This window comes from Cavia porcellus, unplaced genomic scaffold (genome assembly GCF_034190915.1).
Source record: "Cavia porcellus strain 051 isolate PalLab524CR breed Dunkin Hartley unplaced genomic scaffold, mCavPor4.1 scaffold_25, whole genome shotgun sequence".
Taxonomy (NCBI): Eukaryota; Metazoa; Chordata; class Mammalia; order Rodentia; family Caviidae; genus Cavia; species Cavia porcellus.
The window spans coordinates 33,517,621-33,531,114 of NW_026947508.1; the positions used below are offsets into that span (position 1 = coordinate 33,517,621).

At 36.0% G+C, this 13,494-nt stretch overlaps 1 protein-coding gene and 1 long non-coding RNA gene across 12 annotated transcripts in view; one reads left to right on the forward strand and one right to left on the reverse strand.

Annotated features, from left to right (window-relative positions):
• The window catches only part of Foxj3 (forkhead box J3), a 126,925-nt gene that overhangs the window by 41,788 nt on the left and 71,643 nt on the right, over nt 1–13,494 (forward strand). The gene's annotated exons all lie outside the window — the stretch shown is intronic.
• Nucleotides 10,346–13,494, reverse strand: part of LOC134473026 (uncharacterized) — a 37,434-nt gene continuing 34,285 nt past the window's right edge. The window contains exon 3 of the long non-coding RNA XR_010043113.1: nt 10,346–11,316. This is a non-coding gene — a long non-coding RNA (uncharacterized LOC134473026). The remainder of the gene's footprint in view (nt 11,317–13,494) is intronic.

Consider the following 13,494-nt stretch of genomic DNA (forward strand, 5'->3'; position numbering starts at 1 on the left):
ACTTTCTTTGAGTGCCTGCAAATATCTTGTTTCTTCTTAAACTTTTGCCTGTTTTAGCATTCATTGGTAGGTAATAATTCAAGAAAAGTGTACTGTTTTCCAGTAATGACTTTTTTCCCATTTCTTTTATATTTATTAATATTCTTTCATAAGAGTTGTTTTGCTCTTCTTTGTTCTTTTATTTGTAATATGTTGTACTTAGGATATTTATTTTATCTTTGTGCTGTCACCGTCATTCAAATTGTAGCTTTGACCATTGTAAACTAGTACAGGTTGGTCCTATGCTTTTTTTTTAATTTGATGCCGCCTTCTTTTGTGGTACCAAGAGATGTTCTAGGATCACCTCATACCTTCTTTGTCCCAGCCCTGGAATCAACCTCTTCTTTAAGAAACTGATTAATATGGGGCTGGGGATTTAGCTCAGCAGCTAAGTGCCCGCCTTGCAAGCATGTGGTCGTGAGTTTGATCCTTGCTACCGGTCAAAAAAAAAAAAAGAAACTGATTAATATACCATTATATTAGTTAGCTTATGTTGTGCAACAAATAATACAACTTACTTTGTTTTGTCTTAGCACGTTTTATTCATTTCTTATGTAGCATTACCCAGTTGTGTGCTATGTGACATATATCTGTGCATGTGTATTCATGTGGAGAATACAGTTTGAGGTATACATTTTCCAGATGATATTGTTTATTTTCTCTTAATCCTTCCTATTTTAATGTGTTTGTCTTATCATTTGATTACATTTATGAGACATTTGCTGATTGATCATGTGCTATTTGCTGTGACAGCTAATCACACGTCTTATGGGAAGGAATTGTAGCACACTAAACTTTTTGTGTACCTCTTTGTGTTTTCCATGCCTTAGCACACAGTGCTTTCTTTATAGTAAGCTTCAGTACATATGGTTGGAACTACATTATGATGACTACTTTCAATTGACCTATCTACTTTGTTTTGTTATTTTCATCTTATGCTCATTTTTCTTGTTCTTTCCTACTTACTAGTTACCTTGAGAAATAAACACTTAGATGTTTTGCTTTTGTTGTCCTCTTATTTCTCCTTAGATATTCTTTTGCCCTTCGTTGAGTTGGCATTACCCTGTTACTTTAGCTCATATATTAAATATGTATCTCTTTTTTGTGTATCCACATACCTTATTCAAACAGTACTGTAAAACTTAGGGGTGTTTTCCCTCAGAGATCTTATTTCAATAGCTTTTGTTTCTGAAGGTGAATATCCAAGTGGTAGTTGGATTTTCAGTTTTCTGTGTATCAGGAGCTATTCTGAGGGCTTTGTATCATTGTCTTAAACCACAGAGTAGTTTGTAGATATTATTGTTCACATTTTAAAGTTAAGGAAACTGAAGGTTTGAGAAGTTAAGTAACTGTTGAAATTCTCATCTAGAAAATGGTAGAGTCAAGATTTGGTGCCAGATATGGTAGATTTGGAGATTTCATTGCCCATGTTCTTAATCAGTAGTAAAAACAAAATTTATTGAATTCAATTTGACAAAATAAACTCTTTTAATTGGCTCTCATAATATAAGAAGTGATTGTTAGCAGTATACTTTAGGTAAGTGTATTTTACACACTGTCAGTGGAGGGGAAAAAATTTTTTTTTGTTTATCTTTTTGAGACAGAGTAGCTCGCGCTAGCCTTGGATTTGTGGCACTCCTCCTGAGTGCTGGGTTTATAGGCATTCATCACCGTGCCTGGGATTAATGTTTGACCCATTAAATAAGCCATTTGTGGTGCTTTGTCAGAGCTTTGTCTTTACTCCTAAGCATTATAGCTTTCTTTGGTCAGATTTGGGATGAGAGAGATTTTGATGACCTTGTTTGGCAATGGAAGAATATGATGATAAGAGAGTAGAAATGGCTAAACTTTGAATAAGAAAGCCCACCAGAATTCATTGGTCTTTGCTTCTGTCATTTATTTATTTGTAGTGCAAGAGATAGCAACCAGGACCTTGGAGATGCAAGAAAGGGCTCCACCCCTGAGCTATATTCCGGCCCATTTCATGAGTCTTTATCAGTGGCCGTAAACATAATAGGTGTAAATGCCTGACAGGTGAAGTAATGTAAAAAAGAACCAAACTGAAGAGTGCTTATCTAGTGTGAAAGGAGTAATTTTGTTCTCATTAATTCTTACCTTTTAGGGCATATGGCACAATAATTCCAATTTTTCTCCCAACAGAAGCAAAGCATCTGGATTTTTCTGTGTAATTTCTTAATGTTGCCAATTCTAGTTTTCTTAAATACTTACTCTATAGGTACTTAAAACATAAGTCTATTGTCTGTATTCAGCCTGTAGACTACTAATTGGGAATCTCTGATCTAAATCGTGTTCTCTTTTCAGCTAATTTATAGTTTTTCACTTACTAGATTGAAAAGATTTTCTGTTTGTTCTTGTGCAGTATTGTGCTATGCTTTACCCATACTAAGAAGCTTAGCACAGGGCTTCTGTTTCAGTTAACTTTTTTCTCATTGGTGAGACAAAATACCTGACACCCAAAATTAAGGAAAGGTTTGTTTAGCTCACAATTTGTTGAGGTTTCAGTCCATAATCATCTGACCCCAAGCGTGGCAGCAGTTCAGGCAGAAAAGACTACGACAGCAAAATCAGCAAAAGTGGGGTGGGATGAGCAATCCTCTTTCCCTTTCTTATACTGTAAGCAGACTACCTGAGCTAGGGCAAGTGTAGGACTCACACCATCTTAGTGCCCTCCTTTTGTATAGGATGAGAATGTTTACAGAGTAAGAGCCTGACCCTTTACTGAGACACTTAGCTAAACTTGTAAACTTCTCAAGTTGACACAATTTATCAACCATTACAGTGCCTAAGGGAGTCCATAATCTTTATTGGGTCAAGAAGGATACATGTAAACTAATTATAATATTGTATCAAAAGCTGTTTAATAGAGTAATGTGGAAAGCTATTCTATAAATAGTTGACTGGGCACACCTGTGTGTGGGTCATAACCAGTATGTCCATTATTTAAGCAATCTAGTAAAGATGTTAACTGAGGGTACAGTCAATGAGAGGTTATAAGGGAGTATGATGAAGTTCTAAAGTGAATGGTTTCATGTACAAAAACCAAACTGCACAAGATGTTCTTCAAAGAATCAGCCAGTGGGATCTCTTATTAAAAAGTTTTTGTATACCAAAAGAAATCACTAACAGAGTGAAAAGACAACCCACAGAACAGGAAAAAATTTTAGCCTCTGTCCCTCGGACAGAGGACTTCTGTCTAGAACATATAAAGAATTGAAAAAAAATCAGGCCCCTCAAATTCAAAGACCCAGTCTAAAAATGGGCATCTGAGATGAATATACATGTCTCAAATGAAGAAATAATAAATGGCAGATAAATATATGAAAAAACATCCAACATTATTGAATGCAGATTCTGCCTCACCCCAGAGAGAATGACTGTCATCGAGGAATTAACCAGTAACAATTGCTGGTGGGGCTGTGAGAAAAAAGGAATCCTTTTCCACTGTTGGTGGGAATGTAGAGTTGTACAACCACTGTGGAAATCATTGTGGAGATTGCTCAAAAAACTAGGATTGTATGCCTCCTATGACCCAGCTATTTCTCTTCTGGGTATTTTCCTAGAAGAATTAAAAACATCATACAACAGCTATATATGTGCACCAATGTTTATAGCAGCACAATTTGAACCAGCTAAATGTTGGAAACAATCTAAACACCCACGATCCGAGGAATGGATAAAAAAGATGTATTTCTGTACAGTGAAGTACTACTCAGCTATAAAGAAGGAGAAAGGATAAACTTGAATCTTTTTATAGGTAATTGGATGCAGCTAGAGACCGCTCTTGCTCATACTCATAAATGAAATAAATCAAAACTCACATACATAAATGTCATATTGTCTTCTAGTGTAAGAAACTGAAAGAGTAAATAAGTCCCAAAATCTGCAGTAGATACTCTTAAAGGAAAAAACTGCTCAAAGAGTAAGAACAAGTGGGATGGAAAGGAGAAAAGGAATGGAAAAGAATATATATATATGTATTTATTTATTCAAGATAGCTAAGAGAATTATACTAATCTCTTTCAGTTAATTGAAAACAATTTGTGCTTATAATATGTGATCGAGTTTTCATGCCTATATTTTATAAACTGAGCAACTACTTTGAAGATAACAATACACAGTATATTAATTTCCTGTTATGTTCTGAAGTTCTGTATCATTGTTTCTATTTTTTCTCTTTTAAATAAAAAATGAAGTGAATGGTACAAAGAATAAGTACTATATTGAGAAGTTGAGTTGGATCTTTAAAAGTATATTATTAAAAGTAAATCTAGGTATTCTATAATGGAATGATTTTGGAATTTCAGAAAAGGAATTAAAATTTTATACTACTTGCCTTACTTAGGAAAATTAACCTATTAAGTTAATTTAGGAGTTTAAATTAATTTAAGGGAGGAAAAATACAAAAGTATCATGTATGGATGTATTATGCTACATTTTTGTCTGAAGAAAATTATATATTTGCTTATTGTATAAAGAAATTTAGGTGTGGGGCTTGGGGATTTAGCTCAGCGGCATAAGCACCTGCCTTGCAAGCAGGCGGTCGTGAATTCGATCCCTGGTACCGATAAAAATGAAAAAGACAAAAAAAAAAAAAAAAAAAAAAAAAGAAATTTAGGTGTGTTGTATGAACTAAAAATGTACCAAATATAATTGCCTTTATGAGATAAATTATATGGGACTGAGGCAGAAGGAATATAGAAGGAAAAAGGACTTTGAGTATACTTTTTTACATGTTTTACATATTTGAAAAAACCAAGAAATGAAGAAAGAAAATCCTAAAATTGAATACAAATAGAAACAAGCCTTACATCAAATTAATAGTGTAGTCAGACAGAAAAATTAAAGAAACTTTTGACTAGTGCACTGTAATTGTACAACTTCAAGGGACACATTTTAAAGTAAAAACACATTGAAGGAAATCATGAAGTTTACTAAGTGGATTAGTATTCGGTAGTCCCACCAGGTAGCATCTGAAGAGGTCCCTTTCAAAGAGGAGACAGTGACTTCAGCTTGCCCCACCTGTGGAGTAGGGTGTAGGTTTGCTGATTTATATTACAGAAAAGAATTGTAAGCAGAGTGTGGTGGCACTCACCTGTAATCCCAGCATTTAGGAGGTTGAGGCAGGAAGATCACTGTGAGTTCGAAACCATCCTGGGCTACCTAGTGGTTCAGGGACACCCTGAACTGCATAGACCCTGTCTCAGAAAAACCCAGAACTCAACAAAACAATAAAAAATGAATTGTCAGCGAGAGGCATAGAAAAATGAGAAGGATACACTCAGAGGGGAGAGTAGACTCATAGATGTCCTGGGTCTGGGGGTATTTTATGTGTCCTTGGGGAAGAGGGGTCCTTAAAACATCTAGTATATGTGTTCCTAGTGTCTATTAAGTTACTTATTTAGTAGGCTAGATCAGAATGCAGACTATTCATGTATGTTTGAAGTTTAGAGACATGCTAACTTCTGTAGTGCTGGTTCCTTGAGGATGGCAGTGTTTGGCATTTGCAAATCCATAATATAGGGGGAATGCATAAGACTAATTTATAGGCTTGTGATATCTCTAAGACCCTTAGGACTTTTTGGAGTAAACTTCCTGGAAGGAGAAAGAAAAGTATTGTAACGTTGGATAACTTTGTTCTAAAGCTTCAATTACCTTTGTTTGTTTGTTTCTTTCTTTCTTTGTCATTTTGAGACAGGGTCTCCCTATGCAGTTCATGTTGGCCTTGAGCTCACTTTGTAGCCCAGGTTGGTCTCTAACTGGCAATGATCTTCCTGTCTTGGCCACCCAAATGCTGAGATTACAGGTGTGCACCAGCACATCTAGCTGTTATTTTCTTTTTTTCTTTTTTTTGACTGAGACTTGAACTCATGACCAGGCAGGAGCTGTGCCACTGAGCTATATCCCCAACCCAAATTTTCTTAAAAGTACAATTGTAGTTAAAATGATTTTCCTTGTTTCTTTTCCACTTACCTTTATTTATATCTTGAGTCCCTTCCCCACCTGCCCCCTTTAAGGGATGCTGAGAGGCTTAAGGCCCAAAGATCCGTTGTCTATGGCTGCTTCAAGATATATGAGATACTGACCCTTCCTAGCTGAGGATTGGCAGTCTAGTCCTGATTTATCTACATGAGACTTAGAAGGATCGAGTTTTGTTGTGTTATCCTTCGGTATTTTGAAAAAGAAGGCAAGGTGGTTAGCAACTTAACTGAAATTTAGAGTTGTAGGGAGTATATACATAATTTTTTTTTTTTTTTTTTGGTCTTTTTCATTTTTTACCGCTACTGGGGATCGAACTCGCGACTGCCTGCTTGCAAGGCAGGCGCTTATGCCGCTGACCTAAATCCCCAGCCCCCTATACATAATGTTTTGCATTGATAATAACACAGCTTGACTTGATGCTGTTGAATTGTGAAAATAAAGACTTTATAAGCACCGGGTGTGGTGGTGCATGCCTATAATTCCAGCACTCAGGAGGCTGAGGCAGGAAGATTGCTGGGAATTCAAGGCCAGCCTGGGCTACAAAGTGAGTAGTAGACCAATCTGAACTGCATAATGAGACCTTGTCTCAAAACAAATAAGCAACTCCAACTTTATAAGCATATTAAGCAAGAGCAAAAAATTAAATGTAAAGTTACGGTGAATAGTGACCCCTTCAAGGTAGCAGAAGTCAGACAGAATTAGGCAGCTTTTGGATGAGCCTTTTATGTTTAATATTAACCTCCATTTGTCCTGAGGTGTGTATCCTGTTTTGCCAATAAAAGTATCTTCCAATTTTTAATTACAGTGATGAAGGAATAAATTAGTGAAAGGGATCTGTGCTCTTGTGTGACCATTGGGCCATTAAAATTCTTATTACAGGGCTCAGAATCTAGGAGTTGGCCCCTGGTTTGTAGATCTAAAGATCTTTGTTGTGATTGGCTCCAGCTAGCACAAACTACAAAGTGTGGAGTAGATAAGAGGAAGTTTATACCAATACAGTAATAAAGCTTAGTTACTAGAATATTTACATTGGCATTTTTGTCTTACAGGCAAACCTATACATGAAGCCCAATCTTTACCCAAGGGATATTTGAACGTACATCAAAATAACATAATGACAGTACCTAAGAAAGGGTGAGGGACACATTGGAAGAGGTAGTGGGACTGGGAATCTGGACCTCTTGTGGTGGTTTTTTATGTTTTGGTATTTTTTTCTTGAGTAGATTTTGTATCAAGTGGTGTGTTTAGAATTTCTTTTTAGCTCAATGTAGCTCTGTTTTCATATTTTTGTTAACAGTATTTACTCTTTTCAGTTATACTTTCTTACTGGATATTTAAAGATCAAGACAAAAGAAGACTTTGTCAATCAAAATTAATCTTTTTCCTTTCTATTAAGGACAATCAGGGCTCTCAGATGCTACTTTTGGGGCCTTGTGGGGAGCCTCCTGGTTCTACCAGTTGTATCATCTGCTAGGATGGGACAAGGTCTTGACCAAGTCACTTCTCTGGAAAGCAAGCAGGATATTCTCCTCTCTGGGGACCCTCCTCTTGCAGAAACCACATTGACTGGCTCCTAGTGGGGTCCTCAGGTTTCCCATTTGAGAGGTTGGTTGATTCTGTGGAGTTCCAGGATCTTTTTGTTCTGTTGGTCCCTGGCTGACTGGCTGACTATGGAAGGTGAAGACCAGAATATTGAGAGTCCTTGTATCATCTTTTTTATTTATTTATATATTTTTTTCTGGTACTGAGGATTGAACTCACAACCTTTCACTTATCAGGCATGTACTTGAGTCTCTGAACTAAATTCCTGGCCCTTTGTAGCATTTTTATAGGTTTTTTTGATTTTTTTACTTTTGGTTTCTAATTCTCAGTTGTTGAGCATCCAAGTTAGTTTACATCACTCTTAAGATGGGAATAATGAGTCCTAATCCTACCTATTGTAATTTTCCCCCCAAATAGTGGGGTATGATACATACAAATATAAAAATGAAATATAAAATGAAACTGAAGAACGATTAGCTTACTTAATGAGGGTTAGCTGTACTTGCTTCAGCAGCACATATATTAATGAAAGTTACTATTAACAGGAATTAGCATCATATCTGATCTGTCTTACGCATAATGTGTGTCATTTAAAATACTTAAGTTGTATACAGAGAAACTATACTCCTGCAAAATAATAGCAGAAAACAGCCAACAGCAAAAGCAAATCTTTATAATAGTAAAAGCAAATCTAGTACCCTGGGCAAAGAAACATTTATGGGGTCCAGGTCCTCTGATTTTGTTTCTTAGCGACCCAATTGGCATTGGGAATGTTGGATATGGTTAGACTTAATGCTAGAGTTATAGAATCTATAGGTATTAGAGTGTGGGGTACCTGATTTTGGGGCCTAGGTCCCTCTGTTTTGCCTCTTGGCCCTACCCCTGGCATTAGGATGAGATTAGAGATAGACTTAATGTTGAGATATGGGGGCCTGAATATTTGTTAGAGTCCTTTCTGTAAATTTGGCTGCATATATTTTAAAGAAAGTCAAACATAAAGATGAAAAAGAGACAGAATAGGTATCATTGAAGCTTTGAGAAATGTTTTTGCAGCTGACAGCTGCAAATGTATCATATCCAACACTTTAGAATAACAGTTGTGACTGACATTACTATTCCAGGACCATTGACTTTGAAAAATCTTTGCTCAGAAATGATGGTCATAAGACACTTAACGTTACAAAAGTTATGTTTTTGTCATTGCAAGTAATTTTAATGTGAAAGACAACAGTATGGTAAGGTATTTACCTAAACTTCATATTTTAGAAAACTTATGCCTGAGGAGCATAAATATGTTTTAACATACAAAGAAGTTAGCAATAATTATCATCATGGCTTCCTAGAAGGTTTTTTATATATACTAACTTAGCTTCTACTCATGAGGCAAAATTTAGAATCCTTTAACAGGTCTGTGTAGGATAACAACACTGACAGGAGTCAAAGGATAGCTTTAGACCTTCTGTAAGTTCAAGAAACAGTGCTTATGCCTATAGAGAGCCTTATCAAACACAAGTGGATCTCTTTTATACATTAACAAAATATTGTTTAGTTCAACTGAGTAGATATAGATTGTTTTAAATGGCAGGACTGTCCCACTGAGATTTTTTTTTTTGGCATTGTACCAAGTATAAAAAGAAATGTTAAAAAAAAAAAAGAACTGTCAAAAGTTTTGATTGTTTTTTTTAAAGTCTAGATACAGTGCAATTATACAAAAGAATATTTATTGATTACTTTGTATTCAACTTATGTACTTCAACTGTAAACTTTGCACATTTACACAAGGCTCACATACAGTCTGTTTAGTACTTAGATGTGTGTATTTGTGTATATCTCTATCTGTTGCTGTGTGTGTGTGTGTGTGTGTGTGTGTAGAAAGAACACCAAATGCAGTGTAATCTAAAAGAATTGTTTATTTGACCAGTTATAAATTGATCACTTAAGACTTTACAAAAAAGAAACACCTGAATGACATTTGACTCTCTTAAACTCAATTTCATAAAAAATTAAAATCCTAACAGCAGAAAACGTAAGAAATTATCTTGATAAAAAGTAAAACCTTTCTTTCCTGAGGTAGTTGTAAATTTTTAGCAAGAACACATTGATGAGCACATCAATATTTTTAGTAGGAAACCTTATTGCTTTAAACATAAAGAACTCTTTAAACTTTTAATTATAACCAACTTAGTAGTATGCAATAATCTTTTATGTAGTATTATACATTTAACTCGATAACCTTATGAAGAATATAATCTTAAGCCTTTCCATTTTACATTATTAATAACTCTGAAAACCCAGATATAGTATAGTGTATTTTATAGATCTCAAGAAACTAAGAGTATTCTTTTCTTTCTTTCTTTCATTTTCTTTTTCTTTTAGCGACAGTGTCTCGCTGTGTATTTCAGACTGGCCTTGAACTCACTATGCAACCCAGACTGGCCTTAAGCTTGAGGCAGTCTGCCTCTGCTTCCCAAATGCTGGGATTACAAACAGGTGCCATCACAATTGGCTGTGTTAACAGTTTTAAAGATAATATTTACTTTTATCAACCAATTTAATTTAATTTGTTTGCTAAAGATTTATTTAGGTCATGTGAATAGAAGGCATTTGGGTTAATTATCTGTAAGCCAATTTAAAGTGAATTTTTGGGATTTTAGCAGAATCTGTTTATTTTTAAATTTATTGATACATATTATGTATATGTAATGATCACATTCAACATAGGGAATTTGTACCTGTGCGTGATATATCTTGCTTCCCCCCCCCAATGCCTCTTTCCCTCTCTATTTACAAAAGCTTTGTTTCCATTCTTTCCTTTTCTCATTTTTTAAATAATTTTTTAAAGGTTAGTAAACAGAACAATCTGTACATTAACCAATATCATATGTATATAACCCTGATATTACCAAATTTTATAGATTTTATTTGCAAGTGGAATCCAATAATCCTGTAACAGTGACTAGGTTTTAAAGAGACCTCTGTTGAATTTTCTTGTTTTCTTAATCCCAAGCAGATTTGTTAGCTCTTGAATATCTGTATAATTGTTTTTGTTTTGTTTAGTAAGAAATCGAAGCATTAAGCCAGCTGTCTATAAATATTTTTAAAAGGAAAAAACCAAAATCAGTTGAGTTTTAAAACAATGTAGTAAATGGAGCAGTGTAGACACTTTAGCCAGTTATTACAAAAAACACTTAGAAGAAAGACCAAAAAAAAAAAAAAAATCAAAAAACCCAGAAACGAACTTATGTGACACATAAAACAATTGCATTAAGTCAAAGTGCACTTCTAGATGCATTGGTCATTTGGAATGTAATAGTTCATTTTTTTGTAGTTTAAATTACAAGTAAAGTAGTCAGAATGCTTCCTTGGCTGTACCAATTCATAAATCATAACAATTTTTATAGCACTCTATAGTTAGTCTAACGTTACAGAATTAAACTGATAAAAGAGTTAGAAGGGGAAAGAGAAGAGCTACAGATTGCCAGATAGAATCTTTGTTCATTTTCTCTCATTGTTTCAAACAAGTCAAATTTGAGACCATGTCTTTACACTCTTTAATGTACACTGAGGACAGGCCCTGAATTAGAAAAATCAACATTGATTAAAGAAAAAAATTTCTGTTTTGAGACAGTTCCAGTTTTGTAAAATATACGCTATGGTGACATTTTGGGGCTATACACTGAGTGATGCATGATGTCCTAAAATAATGTGCATCTCCAAGATCTCCCGTGTATATTTCTGAAAAGAGAAAAGACAGTATTCTTTTAGATGTTTTTCCTTGATCAGATAGCTTCCACTTACCCCAACTTTCTAGGATATGGTAACACTGCTTTTCCTGGGTCATACAACAATCTGACTAATTTTCCTGGGATCAAACAATTTAGCTTAACCTAGTTACCCTGGTATCTGACAACCTGGTGATTTCTAATTTTCTTAAGGTCAGGCAGTGGGCACATCCAAGTTTACCCAGAGATGGCAACAGTACTGCCCCAATTTTCTGTCTTGACTGCTGTCTGGGTGTCCCTGCTATCATGCGGAAATCTGTTTCTAAGCATATCTGGGTTTTCTTGTGTCTTTAATAAATGAGAAAGGAAGGAAAAAAGTCATGCATAAGGGCTATATTTTTCTTAGAAAGTCACTTCTAAGATCTCTAGGGAATGATAAGTTATGTGAAGACTTCGTGGAAAGTCTGCATAGTTACATAAGAAAGTCCAAAGGTTCCTTATTGTAGACTAGTTACAAAGGCTTTCATGTTTTTGTTTTGTTTTGTTTTAAAGTGGGGGAGATAAACACAAGGCTTAGATTATTGCAAGAAAATTAAAAAAAAAAAAAAAAAAAAGAACAAAGAAACGCAAGAAAACAAACTGACATGAGAGCCCGGTGCTGTGGGAAGTGGCAGAGAAAAGGGTACTAGGACCCTAGGAAACCAAGTATTCAGCTTTGGCAACATTGGAGTTGTCCTGAGCATACTGTGTCCTCACTGCGTCCACTGTGCGGTGATGTCATCTCCGGCACTATTCCATTTCCCTTCATCCCCTCTGTGATGGTGCCATCCCTGGTGCTAAGCCTTCTTGCCTTGTATGTCACTAATGGGTAATGCATCCCTGCAGCATGGCCCTACGTGTGTATTCCTTAGGCTTAGGCAGAATTTCCCCTCAGCAGAGCTTTGTCAGGGGAAATTTGGGCCTTGCTTGTATAATGTGGTACAATAAGCCAGGTAGCAGTGGCTACTGGGTGGACACCCAGCTGCTATAGAGAGGAGGAGATCAGTAGACACGCCAGCCACCATCAGGTAAAGTTCCCCCTCCCCCATTGTCACTGACAGTGTGGGGACTTTTTTGCCTCACATCTTAGACACTTCTCTTATTAGGTAGCTTCTTCTAAAAGTGGCTCCCAGTTAAATGTTACTAAGTTTTTGGGTTACTTGCTTCCCTTTCTGCAGGTGGATTCCAGGTTATTGTCTCAAACAAAAAAATAAGTGACCAAAAAGCAGTAGCAAAGTTTATTTGAAAAAATAATAGTTGAGTGTGAGAGAGACACTGGCTCTGCAAAATGAGCTTGGACCAAGTAAAAGAGGAAGAAATAAGAAGAAGGAGAAGGCAGGGTGGGCTGTTGTGAGGAAAGCCATGATAGCCAGCCAGCTCTTCTTGGCATCTGTGACCTTTAATACTGTAAAAATCTCAAGGAAACCTAGGAGAACTTCTACATATGGGTCCTGAGAGAGGGTGCTGGGATCCCATGCCTCAGGCTAGTGTCAGGTCTAGACCATGCTCCTCAGGTTCTCTCCAGAAACTCACATGCCAGGCTTTGGGAACTGTTTGGAGCATGTGTTCTGGGGTCTTGCAATTAACAAGTCATGCCTACTTTCTCAGCCAGCTTTGCCACACCCTAAATCTCCTATCTCACTTGTGCTTGGTCATTTACTGTACCACCCCTTTAGAAACACACAGTTAAATGGTTTATGTTTTCCTTTTAAAGGGCTAGAAATAAATGGCAGGCTCAGACTGGAAGAAGATGAAGGATAGTAAAAAAAAAGGAAAACTTCATTGAAGAGAAGAAAGAAAAAACTGGGCTCCTACTAGCTTAAGGTTTTTAGGTGACCCAGTCAGGCATCAAAAACCAGTCACCCAATTGCCTCTTTTATTTTCATAATATGGTAGATTCCTCCAGCCCTCCTAAAAAGTAGATTCATGATAATTTAGGGAGATCATGCTTTTCTTATTCTGTTTGGAGAGTGAAAGAAAAAGGGGAGAGATTAAAGATAAACATATCAGTTTGAAGAATTTCCTTTGATCAAGTATGGTTAGGATCCAAAAATGTGCATATTTGGAGGTTTCCCCCTCAGGTGTCACCCAGAGGTTGTTTCCTCATTCTGTGTTTTCAGGATTAGCTTTAACATTTCTGTGTGCAAAAGGT